Genomic DNA, 24,352 nt, shown 5'->3' with positions numbered 1-24,352 from the left:
TCATTTGCAACCACAGCACTAATGCTGGTGAATCATGGCATGGTGCAAGACCGCACTTTTGCAGTTCTCCTTCGTCCCGGTTCTTCCCCTTCCTCCACAAGCTCCCACCCCCACAATGTTCTCTAATAAATAGATTGCCAGCATTAAATAGACACACACACAGACACACACACATCTCCCAACTACCTGAACCCATGACTTCGCAATATTTGTTAATTCTAAAAATAAAAGTAAAGAATGTAAGTAATAGGTATCTTAGTGATAACAACCTCACGTGTAGCTTAACACATTAAAATCATGTCAGTAAGGATTTGGGAAACCTGTTATTGGAAATAGATCTAGAAGCTGGAGGTTCACGCTGGTGTGAGGTGATAAGGAAAATGCAGTGGTCTAGGTGGTGGAGGAGATGCCATGGCGTTATCTTTCCCACTCTCTCCCCCCAACCCCCACAGACAGGGATGGCACTGCCCTGGCCATAGCTCCTTCTGCTGTTAGGACAATGACAAAGATGATAATAACTTAGACTTTTGATTTTAATTGGAGTACTTTAGGAGAGAGGTTGATTCTTTTTCAGGTTTTTTTTTTTTTTTTAAGATTTATTTTATTTATTTATGCATATAAGAACTGAGGTGTAGGCAGAGGTGCAGGAGGTGAGAGGATTCACCAGAAACAGAGTGGGGAGCAGAACAGGCAGTGACTGAAATACTGAGGAGTGCAGCGGGCAGGGCAGGAGAGGTCTGCTGCACCACGTGGGATAGCTCCCTGGCCCAGGGATCGAACTCTTGCCAAAGTGGTTGGCGATAGCTTGATAGCACTGAGATATTAACCCCTGAACCACTATGGAAGCCCCTCTACTTTTGTTTTTCACCATGTCCTTCTAGATATTGTCTGGTAAAGTTGTTTGCAAAAACTATGGAACATTTTAAGAAATCTACATAAAATGCCTCCTTAAATAACATCTATAATGGACACTCTCAAAGGGTAGGCTACTTTCTCCAGTCATCAGAACTCCAAGGATGATGATGCCACAAAGAATCTTTCCCTGTAGGTCACTGTTTTAAATCCAGTATCATAAGTGATCTAAGGTTGTGCTGTCTGCCTCTTTAACTTTTGAGGATTGAGTCAAGCGGTTGGACCACCCAACTGTGTTCAGATTCCACAGCCTGATTTAGAGTATCGTAGAAAAGATGAAGCAGTGATTTGTGCAAAGAGATTGCTGAAGACTCTTTGGTGATTTGTGGATGGTTGAATGGTTGTTACCACTGTATATATTAAATTTTTAATGGGAAGATGCTTTTCTGTTTGTTTTTCAGTTATGACACCAGTAACATGACTTCATGATCTGCTACTTTCTTTCTTTATGTATTTACTATTTTTACAGTCACTAGAATCCCTCTATAAAATTAGCTCATTTTTCCACATCTCTTTGTACCCTCTCATTCATGAATATCATAATTTTTAAAAAATTATTTTAGACAACTTGCTACCTTAGAATGTTTTTGATTCTTTACAAACTCACCTAGTCTTGTCAGCGTCTGTCATATATTTTTTCCTATGTGACCCTCAAACCTTCTTCCATCTAGCACCGAAGTGATTATTGTGTCTAAAGCAAGGAGGTGATGGAGTTTCCCTGCACGCTCAGTCCCACGCCTGAGTCTCAGGCCACTTTGCTGCAAAGGGATTGTCAGATTGTGTTAAATGATGAACACGTGTGTTCAGATGGTAGCTAGGGCGGTTAGCATTGCACCACAACCACAAATTTAGGGGTGAAAAGGCTCTGTCATCGGCCTTGAGGCATATGTAGAGACTGAGAAATCAAGGAGAGAGCATGACTTCTTTCCTACTAAGCTTCCCATGTGGTTTTTTTATTGCTAGCCTTTCCTCCCACCCGCATATGCACAATGACTGTTGATTAGCCTGTGAAATTATCTGAGAAACAGGTTTGATCTTGAGGGGTGGGGAGAGTCCAGGAAAAGAAATTAGAGGAAGGGTGGCTGACTCAGCAGTCTTTGAAGCTGGAAATGGGACAACTTCTCAGGACAGACAGGAAGCAGGCAACTCACTGCCATTGGTCAGATTGGCACCTGCTCTCTTTATTCTGAGGGTGCAGATCACATAGGATCGAGGACAGTGTGAACTGCTATAAATTACCTGCAGGAAGAAACACATATGCAAGTTTGCAGCTAGTTTTCAACCGTTGTAATAGAGGAGTACATGGATGTATTTTATTTTTCATGTTCCATTTCATTTTCAGAAAACAAAAAATGATTTTGAGTGTACGAACAGCTCATCGGTAATGTCCTTACATCTTAGCTAAACTCTAAAATTATTTTGGACAACTGTTTGAAAGGTCTTTTTTTAATATAAAATTGTGTCTAATGGAATCTTTGGGGTATTTCAGAGTACAGATAGCATCCTGGTTGGGAAATTTTCCTGTAAAGTGACAGATGGGAAATACTTTAGGCTTTGCATGCCCTAGGGTCTCTGTCCCTTGCTTGGTAGCACAAAAACAACTATTGACGGTATGAATGTAAATGAATGAACGTGACTGTGTTTCAATAAAACTTTATCTGTGGACACTGAATTTTGAATTCCTTGTAAGTTATTGTCCATAAAATATTCTTCTTTTGGTTGTTTGCCCAAGCACATAAATAAGTAAAAGCCATTCTTATCCCCTGGAGTTGAACAAAAACATGTGGTAGACTGGATGTGGTCCATGGGTGATCACATTTCTTGAAGACCCCCATGTATCAGTGCTTATCTCAGACTTCATCAAGTGTGTGATGAAAAATTTTATTTATGAAGGTTTTCTCCCTTCTCCTGGCTTGCTTTATGTATGTGTACTTGCTTACTGAAACCATATTTTATGCAAACTTGCTGCCATTTCTTAAAATATGGCAACCATGTTTTTGAACATTGGTTACCTTGATAAACATGCTAAACACAGGGATACCTAGCCTCTAAAATATAAGCACCTGCTGTGAACCTGAGATTTATATAGCTCAGAAGTTGTAAACATGCTTATGTAAAACATAATTTGTAAATAACAGATGGCACTTATTTACTAAGAATTCAAAGGCACTGATGAGAACAGAGTAATCTTGAACCAGTTGAATGGAAGAATGTGTTAGAAACGTATAGATCCCATGTTCACTTTTATAAAAGCATGGCCTGCCGAACCAGATCAGCAAGCACTGATCTGCCTGACTCTGAGCGCTCAGATCTGGCTGGGGTCTATGACATAGTGGCCATAGGTGCCTCCAACCCTTTGTGCAAATTGGGGCATAGCTGGTAGCCAGGAGAGAAAGGGAGGTGAGCCAGTATACGGATGGAGGCTGGGTGTGCTGTCCACCCCTTTCCTCTGTTAACTCACAGAGCTATTTGTTTTACCTTGTTGAAGAAAAATAAATGTGATTATGTGCAAGTTGGCTCTGAATAGTTTTATCAGTCCCCTTTACTCTGACATCCTTGAGTTGCATCTGTGCTATAATCTGAGCCTTGCACTCAAATATAGTAGCAGGTTATTGAGGGCCAGGCAATTGTCATATATGTTATACAGGAAGTATTATCTCAACCCACCCCAGGCACCACCAAGCGTAGAAGACCTTCAGAGATGAGGTGGGACCTTTTAAGTTCTTTACATGTGCGTTTGATCTGCAACTTGAGTCAGAGTTCATCTTTGCTTCCTGAAAGAAAAATCTTTCATTTATTCATATTCTCTCTCTCATCTATCTCCTGCTAACCTCTCTCTCCTCCTTCCTGTCCCTCTCTCATACACACAGAGACAGAGGTCCACACACTCTACGGTTCTATGTCATTCTAATTTTGCCTTCATCTGATGGGCTATCATTATTTTTAAAGATTTATTTATTTATGCATACAAGAGCTGGGATGCAGGCCAGAGATGCTGCGGGGGGTGAGAGGATTCACCAGAGACAGAGTGGGGAGCAGCACAGGCAGATCTACTGAAATACACTGCTGAGGGGGAACAGCGGGTAAGACAGGAGAGGTCTGCTGTGCCAGATGTGTCACCTCTCTGGCTGGGGATCTAACTCCTGCAGATGGCTTCATAGTGCTGTGTCTTAACCCCTTGCACCACCAGGGAGGCCCCTGATAGACTATCTTAAGAGACCTTTCTCCAGTTGTGACTGAGATACTGTTATGAAAATAAGAAAAACCTATCCTTACTCCTCAGTTGTATTATAACACATCTCTGGAATTCAGTTAGTGGAATCTGTGATGAAAGACATTAACATGTCTTTGATACACATAACAGGTAGAAATGGCTATTAAGTAAACAAGTACAGGAAACAGTGGACAAACCTCTGATGTAGTTTCCAAAGGGGATACCATTGGTCATTCCAAAATTTTAATTGACTAATAGTGATGCTGACAGTGAGCATTTTTTACTTTCTACAAATAGTAGATAGAGATTTACAGTATAATGCTCAAATCTGTAATCTATCACTGAAAGGATTTATTTCCTTTTTGATGACAAATTAATATTTGGATTATAGTGGTTGATACATCATGGAAATCAGAAAGTTAAATGCCCTTTAATAGTTAACTTCACAACACTTTATAAGTTCTAATAATTTAGGTCTTGCTGAGATCTCAGATGGTTTAGGAGGGTATAGATTTAATACTTTGTTTTAACTTTGTTCCCATACTCATAAGACTATGGAATTCTCCTACACTACTGGTGGGGATGCAAACTGGTCCAACCATGTGGAAAGCTGTGTGAAGTTTCCTCAAACTACTAAAAATGAACTACCATATGACCCAGGAATTCCACTGCTAGGAATCTACTCAAAGGACACAGAAATATTAATTCAAAAAGGTACCTGCACGCCTGTGTTTATTGTGGCACTATTCACAATAGGTGAGATATGGAACAACCAAAATGCCCCAAAATAGATGACTAGATCAAGAAGATGTGTTGTATATACACAATGGAATACTACTCAGCAATCAAAAAGGTTAAACTCATGCCATTCACAACAACATGGACAGAGCTTGAAGGGATCATGTTTGGTGAAATAAGAAGGAAAAAGAAAAATATTGAATGGTTTCTTTTATAGGAGGAATTTAGGGGAACCAAATAAGGGATCAGGGGAAAAATAACAACAATAATAAAACAACAAAACTAGCAGGCAACCATAAAAAAGAGACATTCTGCGAGGGAGGGGAAGGGAGAGGGAATAAAATGGGAGAGAAGAGCACAAGGGAATATGGTGATGATGGCTCATGGGTGAACTGGTGGTGGGAATTTTATGAGGAATACACAATGATGTAAAAGACATAAATAAAAAATAAATTGTAAAAAATAAAGGAAAATACTTTTAAAAAAAAGATTTATCTATACATATAAGAACTGGGGCACAGGCCAGAGTTGTGGGAGGTGAGAGGATTCACCAGAGAGTGGGGATCAGAATAGGCAGATAGACTGAAATATACTGCTGAGGGGAGCAGCAGGCGAGTCAGGAGAGGTCTGCTACACCATGTGGGTTAGCTCCCTGGCTGGTGATCGAACCCGTGCTGCAGTGGCTGCCGCGAGCCTCATAGGTTGCATCTTAAACCCCCGTGCCACCAGGGAGGCCCAAAGGAAAATACTTTTTAAGAAGTAAAAAAATAAAATTACGATGTGAATTATATACAAACTTAAAAATAGACTATGGCATTATTACAATAATTGATAACAATTCATATCAAGATGAATAAACCTTTTGCCACTAGTGTTGTCTCTACATCCCAGATACTTGACATAATTTTACGTAATTCATTACCTAATTTTACATAATTACCTAATTTTACATCAGTTATTTTTAGGATGAAATTTGGAAACTACACATTTGCACTTCTTGTAATTCTCTTCAGGAGTTTGATTAAACTTTCCCTTGTGTTCACACAAGTTCCCAGCCTTTTCTATCTCTGCTTCTGTCACTGGCTGTCTTCTTTGGTGTGGTTCTGTACGAAATGGTGTGTGAGCACTGGAAGTCACTGTGTGATTATATAAGTTCATGTACCCCATGTCGGGGTCTGAAAAAGTGTTACTTTTTTCAATTAAAAAAGAAAAAAAGATGTTTTACATAACTGACTTTTTCCCCTTCAAACCAGTAAAATAAATGCAAAGACCATAGCTAATTTTGAAGTATATAATCATTGTATACAGGCATTTGAGTAAACATTTGTTGAAAACTTAGCCCTATACTTTTGCATGCTAAAGTACATTAAGAAATACGCTCATATTAGAATAGTGGTGCAAGCACAAGCAGGTGTGTGGCTATGTGTATGTGTGTGTGCTTGCTTTTTTGGAGAGACCGGTATCATCCCTTTTGCTGAAATAAGGAGTTGGCTGTATAGAATCTCTGAGACTTGGTTATCAGGAAATTGAGTGCTTGTGCTTACACACACACGAATAATTGGTGAAACATGGTGAATTATTCTAAGAAACGTGACTATGAGGTGTTATCATCATTTTACTTTGCTTTTCTTGCTTGCTCTGTTCTCGTATTAAATGTGTCTAACCTTTCTCCCCTTCCCCACCAGAGCTTTCTCTGCAGTCTTGTCACTTTCAGCTACCGTGGCTCTGTCTGCCTCTCCAAATAACAGCAGACCCTTTTTTGCTCATCAGTCTATTACTCTGGGAACTCTGACGGTAGCACTTAAAATATATAATAGTTCCCTTTCCAACATTAAAAAGCCGTAAAACCTTCATGTGAAATAGCAAAGGGAACATATATAGTAGGAGGAGAGGCTTTTGCTCCTGCAGGCACCTTGCAAAGGGGACTATTTTTCTTATATGATATAAATGAAATCTTCACTCTGCCCACTTTTACACCTACGCATGTACTGAGCGTCTCCAAGGAGACAAGGAAACCCGGAGTCCAGCGATGGTGAATCCTCCTCGGAGACAGCAGGCTGGAGTCTCAGGCAACACTCCCAGGCGTCTTGGCTTCCAGATGCCCCTCTCAGACACTCTCTTTTCTCGAGGCTCTTCCAGGCAGGCTTTCTCGAACATGTCTCTCCCTTCACAGATGAAATAGCCTGTACATTACCTCTGAAGGGCTGGTTGTGGTGAGTGCAGTAGGCAGAAGGCCTCCCTGGGACAAGAGGGGTGGGTGCAGTAGGGAGGTGGGATAGGAGGGGTCCATCTTTCCCAAGATCTTTTCTTTGTCCCCATTTCTCTATCTGTGGTTCTGTTTCATTGCTTCCTTTTGCTTCTCTTATACACAAAGGCACCAGCCAACCTCACAAAGTGTCTTGAAACTATTGTTTGTTACAGTAGTACCTCATGAGCTCGATTTAGTGAGATTATCCTTCTAGGAGAATTACTCTTCTTGTGGGTTCAACATTTTTAGGATCAATAATCCTCTTGACCATGCTATTTTCTTTTTCTCCTGAGTGCAGTGCATCTTCTTGGCTTCTTACCTTTCCCCCACTCCATGGTATCACTGGCACTTTTCTTGGAAATATATACATTATTTTCTTAAAGTGAAGTCGCTTCCTCTTTGAGAAATACACTATCACCATCAGTCTATTATGCTAGCTTTTTTAGACTATAGTATCAGATATTTTAATATAATTGGCCACATCTATGTGTGCATCTTCTCTAAGGCATAAGTAATTAATTGCCATGTAGAAATTATTGTTTATTAATCCCCAGGAAATGTCCTTTTGTCTTTAATCTCCAAGTACATCAATTAAAGAACATTTTTGATATCTCTTCCATAAATATTTTCTCAGTTCTCCTCTGAATTTATTCAAATAACCTCACTTTTCATGTGATTTTTTAGCACAGTGTCTGCAAACTTCAGTTTTCTGTTGTGCTTGTCCTACTGCCTTTTATGGAAAGGTGGGGCTAGGAATAGTTAATGCTTCCTGTTAGATTCTTTGTCAGTGAATGACCTCATGAGGATCTATTGATGACACACTTTTTCTTTTTTATTAAAACCTTAAAAAGGATTGGTCAGTCTCCTAATACATATTTGGAGAGTACTCTGAAGGACTCTTCTAATTTCCTTTTTCTTTATCTTGATCTTAGAATTTGATCTGTGTAAATCCTACCTTTAAATATAAGCCATCCATGTTATAAGCTTTAAAGAGTCACTTGTGTCAGTTTTGTTCACAGGTGCATAATATGCCCTTTTAGTTGATTTAGAGGTCTGATTTGCATTTTATCTCTTACATAATCCATTATTGTTGTCCTAGTTACATTTCATCTGTTTTGATCATCCTTCCCAAATAAATTTATCCACAGTGTTTTCCATTACTTATCTTTTCCTCTGTATGTGGACTCAGATGAGGGGAAATACTGCTTTCAGCTTGAGCCCCCAGGCTCCTCTAAAAAGAATTGGAGGAGGGTCAGGAAGGGTGCCTCTGGAAAGAGCCCCCACTTTATTGTCCTTAAAGTTTCTCCTGGACTCTCTCAGCTATCCTTCCTCAAATTCCTAATCATTCATAGTCTGTTTGATGTCAGATTTTTGGTAGGACTATCATGTCTACTTAGATGAATTGCTCTGCCTGAAGAACTGTGGTTGAAATGGACTGAACCTTAGAAAATGTAAACAAATTCTGGAAAGTTCTCCAACTTAGACTGTTGGGAAGTTTTGTTTGCTGTTTCATTTGCCTGAAAATGGGAAAGTAAGAATCCACTTGTAAAGTGCCCTTCCTGGAATCCTTGCTTTGAAGGAGGCCCTGAACCTGTGTAGTAACACAATCATTTTCCTTCCATTTTCCCTTTCAGGCACTTCAAGTGGCCAGGCAGCTCCTTCTTCAGCAGCAACAGCAGCAGCAAGTTAGTGGATTAAAATCTCCAAAGAGGAATGACAAACAACCAGCCCTTCAGGTAAGAATTTTCCTTAATTGATATTATACACCCCGGGATAGCTGATAAGCGACTCAGAAGTGGATTGTGTTGAGAATTGCAAATCATGTGAGAAAATCTATGAAGTTCAGAGTGTTAAGGACTTATTGGTGCGGAGGAGGATTTGGTACTTTTAATATACCTAGCAATGAATGTGATACACTATTCTTCAATTGTTGTTTTCAAAATAGCGCTGAATTATTAATAACAGAGAGCACACACTTTTTTGTATAAAGATACAAAAAAAAGATTATTTTAGCAACTTCTCATTTCAGGCACCCTGAGGGGAGGGGTTAAAGGAGTAGAAGAAAGAATTAATTAATAAAAATCTAATTTGGATATTTGACTTGGAGCAGAAAATTCTAATTGAAATTTCTAAGAAACATTACTTGGGGTATTCATGCCTACATCCAAGATAGGGCACTTGCTGGTACTGACTGACTCAGCTGCTTTCAAAGTGGGAGAGTGGATTCCCTGAAGTGGGAGGCTGAGTTTCTCACAATGGACAGTTTGGGACAGAATCTTTAAGTGACAGCTGATAAGTATAACTTAGTTCCAATTAATTCGATTTATGAGGTCAACCCATAAATTCATAGCTTGTGTTGAATTTTCTCAGATGAGACTGAACCAGTACCAGTTCCCAAATTATCCTGCGAAGACCAAACTGACCTTGGACAAGAAGTTCTAGTTCTTGTACATCTACTTGAGAAACACTCACTGTCTAGGGAAAATTCAGCACAGTAGTCACACTGTATTGAAATATTTGAATGGCAATATGCATTGTTTACTAACACTTCCAAAAGCAGTTATTTGGTAACAATCACCAGCCCATATGCCTTTTAGTGTGTGTGCATGCTGGGGACAGTTTTAATGAGGTACAGTGCCATTGAGGTCCCATGTCAGGTGCTATAAGAAGTGCTTTGTTGTGCAGATGTCTTAAGAACAGCTCTGGAGGATGAAATATGACTATGTTGACCTTTCAGCTGTGAGCTTATTTGTCAGGATTCAAATAAGTTGAAAGGATCAAACTGAACAGTTTCCATAGTCAGACTGGGAATTGTGTTTCAGAGGTCAGCAATGGAGGCCACATTGCAGATTCCAGAACATAGCCAATTGTTGGTACATATTAAAGTACCGGGGCATCTCCTGCAGACAGAGACACAATTAAAATTCTAATTTATTAATGTATACAGGGAGCTAGCCCAGCTTGTCACTCAGTGATTCAAATGACTGTCCGTTCCTTTTGCCTCCCTCTTGGAACTCTCACAGCCTTAAAAATACTGTGAGTCCTCTTGAATTTATCAGACCTCAGGTACATTGAGAAAATGACAATATATTATTGAAGGTGGGGGGGATCTTATACCTAGTATAGCTTTAGTTAGAAATAATATAAAAATAGCGTACACATACTCATTCTGTCTGGTGCATACTTTTCAATATTGAATATCATTTGTAATTTTTTTATACTAGGCTTATTTTCTCTCATACTTGCTTTCTAAAAGCATATGGTATTTCTGAGGTGACTTCTTTTCCAAGATGAATGAAGTTCCTTTAGGGCTAAATGTATGATGTTGTTTCAGGGGATTTCCTTTTGAGGGCTCTTTTCTTCTTGCCTATTATAAGGTTTGGAACTCCCAGAAAAGCATGACACAGACCTTCATTTTCTTTGTCAAGGCCTGTGTCAAAAACTACACTAACACATTCTGCTGGGCACTTCAGTCTGAGTAGAAATTGTGGGATCTGGGGGCCATCTTGAATGCCAGTTTTGCTAAAGATTTGTTGAGTTACTTGCTACCTCCTCTGTGGGAGAGCTGACAAGCAGAGAGTTTATACCAGAGTTGGTTGGGAAAAAATAAAAAGGATAGTTGACTGTTGTGTGCACTTATGCCTGCGTGTGTGTGTACGTGTGTGTGAGAGAGAGAGAGAGAGAGAGAGAGAGAGTGTCAGAGAAAGAGAGAATATTACTGAATGTCCCTCAGGTGCCTGGTAGGGTTATGCAGATTCACTAAGCTTTATTAGGTTGGCTGGACTTTCACAAACAGAAAGGAGAAATTACTAACCTGGGCCATAGCATGTGTTATTGTGTTATTAAAGTACCTTTGTAGACTGAGTGATTCACAGAAGGAATAACCTTCACATTTCAGTATATCTCGCCATGCTGTGTCCTTGCTGGGGCATCCCAGTCACAGCGCCTTTGAAATAAATGGGAAATCCTACAGCAAATCTGAACGGTGTTCATCTCTGATTTTCTTACCCTTCCTAATTACAAGAGACCTATTTTAGCTAATTTGAGATCTTCCGCATAGAGGAAGGCTTGACAGGGAAGAAGGATTTGATCTGCTGATAGTTTGAGGGGGAAAAAAAAAGAAACCCAAATCCCCAAATATACTGTGACTCATATTTTAAGCATATCTCACACTTCTCTGCTTTATGTTTGGCAGTGCTCTCCAGTTTCACAGGCTGATGATACAAACAAAAGAAAATGGAAAGTTAGAGGAGGCTCTAAGTGGTTACTCGATAGAGATCATGAAATGTAGTCAAACATTACCAATTTGGACTAATTTCAGAGAGATGAGAGTAAATAAGAGAGAAATGACGGCTTTACAGATACACATACCGAACTAATCTGAGCTGGCTTCATTCTTTGGGTGATGTTTCAAATGGTGGCGTTCATTGGGTATACCTATTGCTCTAAAAGTTCTTGAAAAATATTCTACATTGCAACCTAAATAACCCCTTATTTAGTCTGTTAATTTGCTTTGCAAATTTTTTATGAATGATACACATGAAAATTGAAAGTTGGCCCCATCCTAAATTCAGAATCAGAATCATGTGCATTAATTAAATGTGACATGGTAATAAGCATTTCTAGAACAGCCACAAAGTGTGCGGGGGCATCATGCTGCTATCCATGGTATGAAGCCATCAAGGATACAGACCCTACCTTAAGGATACTTCTGAGTTGTAAAAGAATTAACAAGGTTTTGCTGCAAAAAGAAAATTATATGAGTAAAAATAATAGGCTTGCTTTTATAAATATTTATATAATTCTGAAGATTGCTTAAACAAGTGAAATAAATGCTTAACGGTGCAGGTGTGCCCATAACCTCGAAAATGTATAACTTTACTGGCTGAAGATTAATTTGTGAGTAGATGAGCAATTTTATTGATCAAATTTTGGAACTTTGACCACCGTTTCTGGGTAGTAATTCATTTTGGTTCTTTAAGCATTTTAGTTGTTGGCACGGGTATATAAACTGGAAGGAAATCAAATGACACATTTTCTCCTAAGAAAGTAAAAGTACATGTGTATTCTGGCAGCATTAAAGTTAGGAAAGAAAGTAAACCTTGTGTGTTGCTTACAGTGGAAAGCTGACCAGTTTCAGGTCCTCTATAAAGAATTTGAACTTGAAGGCAGTCATCTGATAGTTTTCTCTCCTGCTTGTTCCCTTCCTTCCAAATTTATATCATGTGCAAGCCCCTCACAGCAGGCCATTCTCACTGGAAGTGGCGGGGAGAGAGAGAGCCACTGGAAGGTCAACCCTTTGGTCCAGTTGGAAGCTCAGTATTATATTGAGTACTCCTGTTTTAAGTAGAGGTTTTAAGTGGCTGAAGATACAAGATTTCAGCAGGTGTTTTCCAACAGTTTTATTTGCCATTATATACAATGTGCTTTAGGCAGCATTTTTATTTTGCATTAATGCCACATATAATCATTGTATCTCATGTCATTTCCATGTTATTCACTAAGGAATAAATTCGTAAGAGAAAACTTAAAGGAAACCAGTTATATGTTGTAGATAGTGAAATGGAAAGGTTTCGAAATTCTAACTCTTAAAAGATAGCCCTATGCCCTGAATTAGTAAAGTGGATAATTCAAAAAAGAGAGGCAGATTATTTTTTAAAATATGTAGCATTATCATGGCCTAGAACTGGCATCCCTGGCATTAAATTTATACGAAATAGTGAATTTTTTTAAAGAACTTTTTTTTTTAAGATTTATTTATTTATACAAGAACAGGGGTACAGGTCAGAAGTGTGGGAGGGTGAGAGTATTTACCAGAGAGAGTGGGGAGCAGAACAGGCAGACGGACTGAAGACACTGCTAAGGGGAGCAGCGGGCGAGGCAGGAGAGGTCTGCCATGCTATGTGGGTTTCTCCCTGGCCGGCTGGGAAACGAACCCACGCTGCAGAGGCTGCGGACAGCTTCACAGTGCAGTGCTCAACCCACTGCGCCACCATGGAGGCCCAAAATAGTGAATTTTTGTTACCTTTTAAGATTTTGTCATCACACCCCTTTGGACAATTCTCAGCCCCTAAAAATAAGTATTGGCAAGAAACAAAATAGAAATGATGCATTTAAAATGGTTATTTAAGTCTTTCAGATTACACATACCATTAAAAATATGGCACAGTGACCCCCAACCCTGCCACCACCATCACCTCCCAGAAAAATGCACATTTATACAGAATTTAGCAACTGGTTATAAGGGTTTCACAGACCTCAAAAAGTTAAATACTCTTGCTTTAAGAATTGTTTTTCTAAAGTTCTATGTTTCATCTTTGCCTACAAAATTCTAAGGTGAGTTGTAATAAAAATAAGTTAGCTCATTTTTGCTATTTCAGCTTCAGCTATATAGAGGGTGACCCTGTGTTCCAGCGTGCAAAGGACAACCACTGTCTCCACCTGTTGACTGGGTGTATTTATTAATCATTCTGACTCTCAGAATTATCCCAGTTTGAACATTTAATTACATGGTCACCTTGCTTACTTGCATTAAATGCACCTAAGCATTAAAATACAAGTTTGAAGCTAATATTTTATATGCATGCCTTTGTCATCACATACATATGCCACCATATGCAAAGATAATTAATATTTAGTCAGTGCTTACTGTAGCACAGCACCATAACGACACTATGGTCTAGGAATTTTCATTCAGCTATTCCGTGGATAAGGAAAAGTGAAACTTCGAGAAGTGTCTTGCTGCAGAGTTGACAGTGACAGTGGGCGAGGCAGGAGAGGTCTGCCATGCTATGTGGGTTTAAATGGGAAACCAGATTTTCTAAAACCGGAGACAACCAGTATGCTACCAGGAAGTTAATTATTGCTTGCCCTTCAGTGTGTATTTTTTTTTTAAAGATTTATTTTTTTATTTATACGTGCACTGGGTACAGTCAGAAGCAGGGGAGGGTGAGAGAATTCACCAGAGCCAGAGCGGGGAACAGAACAGGCAGAACGATGAAATACACTGCTGAGGGGAGCAGCGGGCATGGCATGAGAGGTCTGCGCACCATGTGGAACCCTCGCCCGGTGGCTGGGGATCGAACCAGTGCTGTGGAGGCTGCAGGCAGCTTCGCAGCCCAGTGCTCAACTGCTGTGCCACCAGGGGAGGCCCTCAGTGTGTATTTTTCAGCACCTACTGAATGCCATGTTTTTCATAAATAAGCAAATTATTTTATTTTCCATACTGTAAACAAAAATAAAACCAAACCAACAAAATCCAATCCCTGCGTATATATCTGAATTTTAATTAAGAGAACTAAGATATTTTTCCCTCACTACCCAGAATGGGACCCACAGCTTTATTCTGGATTCTTGTTGTCACTTAAAGGGAATTTTTCAGTGTCGGAGGCCCTTGATGTCCTATAAATGAAGAAGGGGAATGTCCTTAAATTCATTGCAGCAGGAACCCACTTAGGTGCACCAACTTTGACTCCAAAATTGAACAGTACATCTTCAAATGGAAAAGTGATGGCATCTACATCAAAAATTTGAAGAGAATCTCAGAGAAGCTGCTGCTGGCAGCTCACCCCATTGTTGCCATCTGAAAGCCCGGCTGATGTCAGTGCCTTATCCCCCAGGAGCACTGGCCGTCGAGTGGTGCTGAAGTTTGCTGCTGCCACTGGGTCCAATCCTGTTGCTGGTCACTTCACTCCTGGAACCTTCACTAATCAGATCCAGTCAGCTTGCAGGGAACCAAGACTTTTGGTGGCTACTGACTCCAGACCCGCCTATCTGCTTCTCCCAGTGAACCTGCCTACCGCTGCTCTGTGCCACACAGACGCTCCTCTGCTCACGTAGATGGGTCGCTGGTGGCGGAGGCTGGCGCAGGGCACTCCGCACACGCATGGCACCCTGTCCTGTCACACCCATCCCATTGGGGGTCATGCCTGGTCTCTACTGCTACAGAGGTTCTGAGGAGCTGGAAAAGAAAATGCAGGCTGCTACTGAGGAGGGCAGCCAGGGAGGGACAGGAGGGTGAACTGACTGCTCCAGGTGGAGAGTTTACTGCTACTCACCTGAGGTGCAGGCTGGTCTGAGGGCGTGAAGGCGCCCTGTGGGCCTATCCAGAAGCTCCCTGCTGAAGACCTGAGCGCGTAACCTGCCGCTAAGGCCTGGGCTGCAGCTCCCACTGCTCAGGACACTCAGTGGGGAGGAGTAACCACGAGTGGCCTCAAGCTGTTCTTCCACAGACTCTTAAACAGAAAGTGGAAATAAAGTTGACGGGAAACGAACACTTTCTAAAAAACAAAGATGATAGCGATAGGAATAATTACTCTAATAGCTGTGTGTGTGTGTGTGTGTGTGAGAGAGAGAGAGAGAGAGAGAGAGAGAGAGAGAGAGCGAGCGCACAGTGAGCAACAGTAAAGAAGTTCTTATCTTCAAGTTTGATGTGTTCTTACGAGCTCCCATGTGTTGGAACATGGACTAGTATGTTTTAATGATTGTTGGGGCTAGGACATAGGGAGGGACAGGGGAAAAATATATATACTTGACTGGTCAAAAATGTGTAAATTGCTGACAAAATGACACATGTAATTAAGAGTGCTCCTACCATTTTACCTTGTGGTTTACACCTCCAGTGTTGAAAAAGAGAGAGACTCCCACCTCGCTAATTACCATTATCACTGAAATGCTAGGGTTGGAGTCATTAGTTCCATGTGCATTTAATTAGAGGAAGGCTGAAATTGGATTTAACTTATTACTTTTTCATGGATCACTTTCTTGTCATCACTTCAAATTGGATTGCAGCCCCAGGTAACTAATTATGAGAGCCACAGGATCAAGAGTGAAAAAAAAGGTAATTAGGAATAACACTGTCGGACCCTTGCTGCTCGTCCACTTGTGCTTTGGGGGGAAAAAAGCCAGCCATATTTGTAGTATTACGGATCAGGGAGTTAGAGGTACGTATGTTGCTGGGTGGCATACGCGTCTGTCACCACCCATAGTGGCTTCTGTGATATACAACCGAGTTGAAGATGTCGAATCAACGTGGTTCCACAATCAGCTCCTTAATACTTAGATTAAACTTGTAAAAGCAACAGATTGGCTGTAGGTATGAGGCATCTCAACAACTGTGTAGTCTGGGGCCTCACATATATGATTACAACAAAGCTGTCAAGATGCCTCTGAGCCAAAGTACAGAATATTTTAAGTACAGGGAGTTAGAATTTAATGAACATATTAATGTTCCAGAAACATCATTCATATCTGACAGGAAGACATATCAGTCAGCACAACAGTAAGGTTTAAGGTTTATACATCAGGAATTTTTGTGGAAGTTTCCAACATACCGTAATATTCACACCATTTACTTTCTTCTGGTTTGTTCCCTCCCTCCCCACTCCTGCCCGAGTGTTACGGGTAGGCCTACAGAGGTTCTGTTTCTCCTACAGCCCTCATCAAAAATACTTTAAAACAAATTATATTGTTTCCATGTGCAGAGCAGAATTCAGAACTGCAAGCAATCAGTTTTATTGACATCATCTGAAAAAATGTTGATGACAGTTGGAGGATGTGAAGGGATTGGATTTTTAAAGTCACCAGTCCTAAGAGTGGCAAAAAAATTTTTTTTTGAAATGTAATCTCATTATTCAAAAAAGACTTGTGAGTTAAACTCCCTAAGAAGGGATTCTTTGTTGATAGGCTGTGAGAGCATAATGAGAAGTCTTGCTATCAAGCCTGTTGGTTGCCTTGAAGGGAGAAAAAGCCTCTGTGAGAAGGTGAATCACCGAGCAAAGATGGCTAGAGTTTCCTTAAGTTGTTTAAAATTGATTTTAATGTTCTGTTAATGTAAGCAAATAATCATGATTCAATCTTGGGTGACTTTCAAAACTGGGTAAACGAGGCTTGCTCATTATTTCCAAGGAATACAGGGAAGCAGAGACCACATTGTGCCCACCCAGTGGAGGCCTCTACATCATTATTCCCAAAGTGATAAAATAACATTCCTGGAATTATGTGTCCTTTTCCTGTGTGAATCTTCTAAGCAAAATCTCAAGAAGCAGAATAGTAATCATTAAGTCTCATGAAGAAAATTAAAGTTTTTAAAAATATCTTAAGATGATTTAGAAGTTTTGTACACAATATTCGTCTGTGGTTGAAAGGGGGCACGCCAAGGTCAAGTGATGTAGTGGTTTCCATTTTTCCAAATGAGTCTCGCAGTGTGTGATAAAAGCAAACTCCTTTATTTTGTAAGTCTGCAAGAATTTCTGATGAAGTGCAGAGGTCACGTTCCCTGTCAATTGGAGTAGCCAGCATTTTTTAACTACTGTTTTTTCTTCCTTTTTGTGTGTCTTTTCCCCCCTGCCCCCACCTCACCATAAACCGTGGCACTTTCCTGACACATGCACAGTAAAGTCCTCCAATCTGAAACTCATTAGCACGCAGCATTGGACCCTGTCCAGTAGTTAGAAAATTTCCTGAAGCCTAGAATAACAGCATTTGGTGTAAGCACCATGGACCAGAAGTGACAATGGGGGTAGTCGGCTCCCCTGGCACCCTGCCTGGTCGGGAAAGCCGGCTGACCACGGAGCACAGCAAGACGGAGGTCCTGCGTGTGGGATGGCTCTACAAGTTTGGCCTTTGGAGAAATACGCCTTTAAAGCCACAGGGCTGTATTCCCCCCGCCCCAATCCTTTATTCTTTCAATTGAGTTGGAGGTACTTAATCAACATTATCTATAGCAACATGAAAGCAAGTCTTAGAAAAATAAGATGAAAACCCTTCATAGACTGTACTATTTTTCACTGTGTACTTATTGAGCATTGCAGAACCTTTGGATTTCATTCATTCATTCAAACTTTATTCATTGTACCTCACTATATCCATGTAATGTAACCAAGATGAAACCCGTGCCCTAATATTAGAAAATTTCACTGTGGGTCAGGGTAAGTTGAGCCATGTTCTCAAACAGGAACCTGAGTCCCAGAAATGTAGTGGTAACATGAAATAGTGCCCTTTCGTTATACTGCCTAGGAGCCACCTAGTGTAGTAGCCACGGTCCTGTGGTGGTTAAGTTCTATTATTAGCCCCTTTTTACAGATGAGGAAAGTAGGGGCATAAGAAGTTAACTTGCCCCAGACCAAAAAGCTGATAAGTGGCAAACAGTATTGTTGACACAAGCAGTAGGATTCAGCCATTGTCCATTACCTTCTGCTGCCTCTCACCATGTCACTTCCTGGGGCTAGCAGACAGGGACAGTGAAAGGCACAGAATCAGACGTGCTGATGCCTACGGCTTGACACTAACCACTAGACCACACTGTCTCCTAATTTGGACATATGTTTATGGGCATATTTGAAAAATAGTGCTTGTAATTGAAATATGCACTTTCTAAAGGGAAATGACGCTTGGGAAAGAGAAGAAAGACGGGTATTAGTCAAAGCCTGCAGACAACTCTGCAAGTAATTGTCTAAAGGCAGCCGTTGAAATTGAGAAGCAGTTTGGAAAATGTACAGTTTGGGAAATTTGTGTACTGATGTAATTACGGTAGTTGTGAGTTGATGTCATGCCTAGTAACTGTTTTTGTATTGCTTGGGACTTTGTTACTGAGCTGTGATATCACGAGCAAACTATTATAAACATAGCATGGATATAGCATGCTTGTGTAACAAAAGATCGGGAACTTTTATTAAGTTTGTTTTCCTTGTCATATTGTAAAAATTTATTATGTGTACTGTGTATATTAGAAACAGATTTGGGTAATTCTGTCTAAATGAAGTCATCCTGGCTATTTCCAGACTGTCTGTTTTTGGTTGTGAATAATTTTCATACATCAGATGGTTGTCATATTTAGTCGCTCTCAAAATTTTAAAGAGAACATATCCCATTTTGAACTTTTGGTGGACTCCAGCCGCCTTGCTGTTGGGATTGTTTGAGTTTTAAACGATTGCCCAGTGAAACACAAAGACCAAATGCTAGTCATTTCTAAAAGATCTAGAACTGCTGCCTTCTACTCTTAACTTTTCCCACTTCATCAAAAGAACATTTTTAACTACTTAAGTAGTAGAATGTTAAGCTGCCAGGACACAGTCGGGCAAAGAGCGCCAGCCTATGCCCTCTTGTGTTATATACCATTGAGAAAGTTTGTGACCATTCAAGCAGGCAGCCCGGTACTCATCGGTGTTTGCGGAAAGATGCGGATCTTAAACAGGCGGTTCAGAAACTTTGGGTGGCTCAGTTCTCGCCAGCACTCTCCTCAGGCTCCCTTTGCTAACAAGCTTTTTTAGAGTGAGCATACTGCCTACTACTTCAACTTTTTTTTAACCATCCACTTTCCATCCTCACCTTTGCCGTATCTGTCTTTTCTCCATTTTCTTGAATTTCACTGTCACTCAATTCAGTGGTCAACTCTCCATCGTCTTAACCTGTCTGACCTCCTGAGTTAATTCATCCTTCAGCTAACTCATTATTTTGGAGTTGACTCCTTTTAAACGTCCTCAGTTCACCGTCCTCTTTTGCCAGGCCATTCTCTTCTGCTTCCTGGTTCTTTACTAGATCCCAAATTCATTCCTTTTCCAAGTTCTCTTCCTTTGATCTTTTCCAGTAGCGCATCTGTCCTCTTTGCTTCTTCCCATACCTGTATACCCATGACTGCACACCTTTTTCGACACCTCCAATGGTCTCTCCATGGCTTTCTCTTAGCTCATCACCACTGCAGTTGCAGTGTTTTTAATTCAGCTCATCGTTTTTGTTGCCAGACCCTGATTCTTGAGTCATCATTGACGTATTAATTTCCTTCAGCCCCATTATGTCACTCTTCTCATCAATGGTGCCACTTTTCCTACCAGTGGGTGTCTTCTGTCCTATCCTTCTTCTCTATTTCCCCTGCTGCTTTTTGTTCCAGAGTTCAGAACTTCACCTAAGCACAAACCTAGATGTTGGCAAAGAATGTTAGTCTGTTGAGAGCATCTTCTGCTCTTCATACTTATCTCCGGTGTGACCTATGGCTTCAGCCTTCCCCTGAATGTCACATCACGCTACTATTGAAAAACTGTCAGTGGTACACTCTTATCTTCCATACCAAGTCTGACTTCTGCTGCTGCCATCAAAGTTTTTAGTATTCTAGCTTTGGGTTAAATTAGAGGTTCTAGTCTTCATACTAGGATCAGAGAGAGGGAAATTCAGAGCCATGATTCCTCTCTATACAGAGGTGGACTCACACAGTCTATCTGATAATATTTCAGAGTTCCAAAAATGCAGGACTGCAAATATTGCCTGTTCTGCCACCTGCCAATTAGATGGAAAAAGGCCCTGGAGATTAAATTGTGTTTGAGTTAATTCCAAGGGAATTATATCTCTGCTTCCTTTCTTAGGAAGGAAACCAAAATCCATGTGACGTGCTGCCTTTTCATGTCTAAATTTTCTGTGAGGTTGTCCCTTGCCTCTTTTCTATTGACATCTATTGTTACTAACTTGTGGTTTCCTTCTAGTCTCCTCTGCCCATAGGACCTGCAGACCAGTAGCTCACTTGACTGTGTGCGTACCGATCAGGAGCTTCATTTGAGCTAATGTAACTGTTTTTAATAAGACATGAGCGAAATGATGTCTAGTTTATTCATTTGCTACCATAAAAGGATGGTTATTTATTCTAGATACATAATTAAGAATCCAAACCACTTAAAATAGGCAGAGTAAAAGGATATCATTTGATCTAGGTATGAAGTGGCTCTGCCTAGATGGTCTTTGAAGGATTCTAGATCTAGGTTGGCTTCTGTGAGAGTGCCAGGATCGATTGAATACCCAGGTCTACCATGAGCAGAGGAGTTGGAAATGGTGATATGTGTGTCTTGTCTTTTCCAAGCTTAGCATAGACTTATCTGACAAAGTCTGTGCTGACCATATAGATGAGTAGAGAAGTACTTGGTATTGTTGGGGGAAAAGGAGAGTCTGATAGATCCTGTAGTAACTGTTGAAATAGTATCGAAAATTAAATTTTATTTTTGTTTTTCCTTATACCCGCAATGTAAGATATTAAGGTGAAAATGTGAAAAAATAGGTGGCATATTTTTTTAAAAGCATATTTTATTTTAAAGATTTATCTATTTATGCGTAGAAAACTGGGATATAGGCCAGAGGTGCGGGGAGAGTGAGTTCATCAGAGACAGAGGCGGGAGCAGAACAGTCAGATCTACTGAAATACACTGCTAAGGGAAGCAGTGGGCCAAACAGGAAATGTCTGCTGCACCATATGTGAGATAGCTATCTGTTTGGGGATCTATGATAATCTGAGTGTTAACCCCTACACTGCCAGGGAAGCCCAAGGTGTATTTGTTCTTAAAGGCACAGAATCTTACACCCTTGGTGGCCATACAAATTCAGTAAGGTGATTGGGAGTTTCAGAGATTTGTGGATTAGAATATTATGAGAGGTGGCACATGTGATGAAAGCATGATTCTGGTGTCAGGCTGCCAGTTTTAAGTTCTAGCGCTACCCTTACTCCTATGTGACTTTGGAAAAGTAGCTTAACCTCTTTATCTGTCTATTTTCTCATCTAGAAAGTATGACTGATTACTTAACAACTGATTGAAGACAGTTGTTAAGATTAAATGTTTCATTCATGAAAAGTGCTTGCACAGTGCTTGGGACTTAGTAAATTCTCTGAAAAGTTAGCTCTCATTGTAATTATATAAACTCCTTTCAAAGGGAAAATGACTACCTGTTAAACTCCACATTGTATTTTAGTTCACTTGATCCATTCAAATATATGTTTTGGCATATCGGACAGAGATTATCCATTTGTTTGTGGTCGGCTGTGTCAGATGAACAGACCTTGATGGGAATACATCAGGCTTCTCATCTGTAAAACAGGTATGGTCGCCGTTGCTATGAAGATAAACCAAGTTACTCTGTGCAAAGAGGCTAGAATGGTGCCTGACCCACTAGGAACACTTTATCAATGCTAGCTACTGTCATCATACCCAATAAATACTCCCATTATCAGCATTATCAGGATGAGCATTACTTTCCTAATTGTGCCAATTTGGGTACAACTGAGGATCATCCTGCTCTAGAATTTTCATCCTGGTTTCTCTTTTGTTCTTTGAAGAGTTTTATATCACGTAATACTTGGTTGTCTTAATGCCAAGGACCTAGTCCCTATTTGAAATCTTGAAGCTGTGGCACTTGTACATGCCTGGCCCATGGTATCCAATTTGTAGATATTTCTTTTACTAATGAGTTAATGAGTGAGTTATGAATGAATGAATCAGTGTAATATCTAAGCCAAAAAGAAAGGAAAATTGATAATGCTTTTGTTAGGCTGCAGGATGGTTTCGGGTTCATAAACCTCTAGGAGCATTTTAAGACCATAAACACAGCATTACAACAATCCACTGTCAGTCCTGCCTAAATCTTTCACAGAATTGATAAAATGCATATTGTATAGAACAGAGTGAAAAAAATCAGAAAACTCCTGCAGTGCAGTTTGACTATCCTAATGCTTTGTGTTTGCCTTTGTACATGTGCTAATCTGTTTAAGGTATAATATTAATGACACAGAACTTTAATTCATAAATATAGAAAATTAAAGGAGACTAAAGGCAAAATACAGAAATGCATTTGGTGTCAAGATTAAGTTCAATGAAGCATGGAGAAAATAAGAATAGATTATTAAATAAACTTGGAGGGAAGATGGAAAATATGCCTAGATCTCTCATTTTGAAAGGATTTGGTTTACTTGATTATTTGCAACAGTATCACACTCAGGAAAATCTAAGACAAATGAAAGCAAAACAGAGTTTAATTGAGCTATTATTTTGCAGATTTGGCTTGGTTTCAGACAGTCTAATCAAATTGTGCTTTGCTGAAATAACTAATGTTAAATGCAGCCTACCAACAGATGTTTAAAAAGAGCCTAATTGGAAAATCTACATCCTGGATTTAGTCTATCTTGTTGGAAAAAAAAAATAGCTTCAAATTTGTATTTTTGAGGACAACACTCAGTGACAAACATTTCCAGAAAACGGAGTTTTCTTCAAGGATGCCAGGTGCTTGGGTGAAATTATTGTGAATAGTCAAAGGTGACAGTCTGGAAGTTAAATTTCTTGGAAATTCTCCAACTCTGTGCCATATAGAACTATACAGAGAAATCTCCTTTATCACATTACGTCACCAGAGTCCTGTTAACAGTCTTTGGATCATGTCAGGGGCCTCCATGCAGTAATTTATAATGAGCCCTTGCAAGTCATGCAAGGCACATACTGATTAATGACATTTAAAGGTGCTGTCAAGGTGGCTAGGTAATGAAGTTGACCTTCGTTCATCGTTGTCTCAGTTTCAAGTTGGTTTATATAAAGAAACTATTTCACCTGCCATATTTGTTTTAAACTTTTCATTAAATCTACAAAAGGAATTTGGCGTAATAGTTAACTCTTCTTACTTTACAGAAGTTTGCTGGCCATGGTCTAAAGGGCCAGGTGATGAATATTTTTCTATCTGTGGACTAATACTGTCTGTGGCAACCACTTACTATAGTATGTCATGTGAAAGCAGTCAGACACAGTCCATAAATAATGAGCACACTGCATTTAAAAAAAAATCATTTGTGGACTAAAATTTGGAATTCATATAATATTCATATACCATGAAATATTCTTTTTTAATTTTTTCAGCTGTTTTTGAAATATAAAATCAATTTTGGGGCCACATAAGCACAGGTGGTAAGAACAGATTTAGGCTGTAGTTTGCTGCCTTCTGCTTTAGAAGACTGGATATCATCTTGCAGGATGTCCACTGAACAAAGTTGCCTAAATGAAGGGGTTAATGAGGACTGAAATCTAGCAGCTTTTCACCCTTCTCCCTAGCTGGCACCATGCCTCTGCTTAGAGGGAGGGGGCACTTTTTCAAATTTCACAGAGGTACCACTCAACACCCTTTCCTTTCTTTTCATCTTGGTTTGACATCTGCTCATGCATTGCAATAGGTATAATGGCAAGACCAATAATTTCTTGAGATTCAAGAAAATGAACTTAGCTGCAGGACCTTAGCTAGACCATACCACCCACATACTTGTGTGAAATTGAGGAAAGCACAACTTTCATACAACTTATTCCAGTTGGTCACTGTATTTTCATAATGTTCTTACTTTATCACACTAAAACAATTTACTGCCACCTGCCAAAAAAAAAAAAAAAAATCCTGTAATCTTATTTGAAATCTTAGTTTCTTTCATTCTGTTTTCCCCTTATTTCTTTGTTCCC

At 39.9% G+C, this 24,352-nt stretch overlaps 1 protein-coding gene and 1 pseudogene across 3 annotated transcripts in view; both read left to right on the top strand.

Moving 5' to 3' along the window:
- Window positions 1-24,352, top strand: part of FOXP1 (forkhead box P1) — a 167,594-nt gene that overhangs the window by 9,827 nt on the left and 133,415 nt on the right. For 2 of the 3 annotated variants that reach the window (XM_037492649.2, XM_037492656.2), the window contains exon 1: window positions 8,816-8,848. The gene's annotated coding sequence lies outside the window, so the exon portion shown is untranslated. Of the gene's footprint in view, window positions 1-8,746; window positions 8,849-24,352 lie in introns of those variants that run through there. The other variant, XM_037492664.2, reaches the window with a different exon arrangement.
- On the top strand, window positions 11,884-19,058 carry LOC129145844 (40S ribosomal protein SA-like; annotated as a pseudogene).

The sequence above is a fragment of the Talpa occidentalis genome, unplaced genomic scaffold (assembly GCF_014898055.3).
Source record: "Talpa occidentalis isolate TD23 unplaced genomic scaffold, MPIMG_talOcc4v2.1 talOcc4.10, whole genome shotgun sequence".
Lineage (NCBI taxonomy): Eukaryota > Metazoa > Chordata > Mammalia > Eulipotyphla > Talpidae > Talpa > Talpa occidentalis.
Note: the sequence above shows the minus strand (reverse complement) of the source record. Positions and strands in the feature narration are given on the sequence as shown.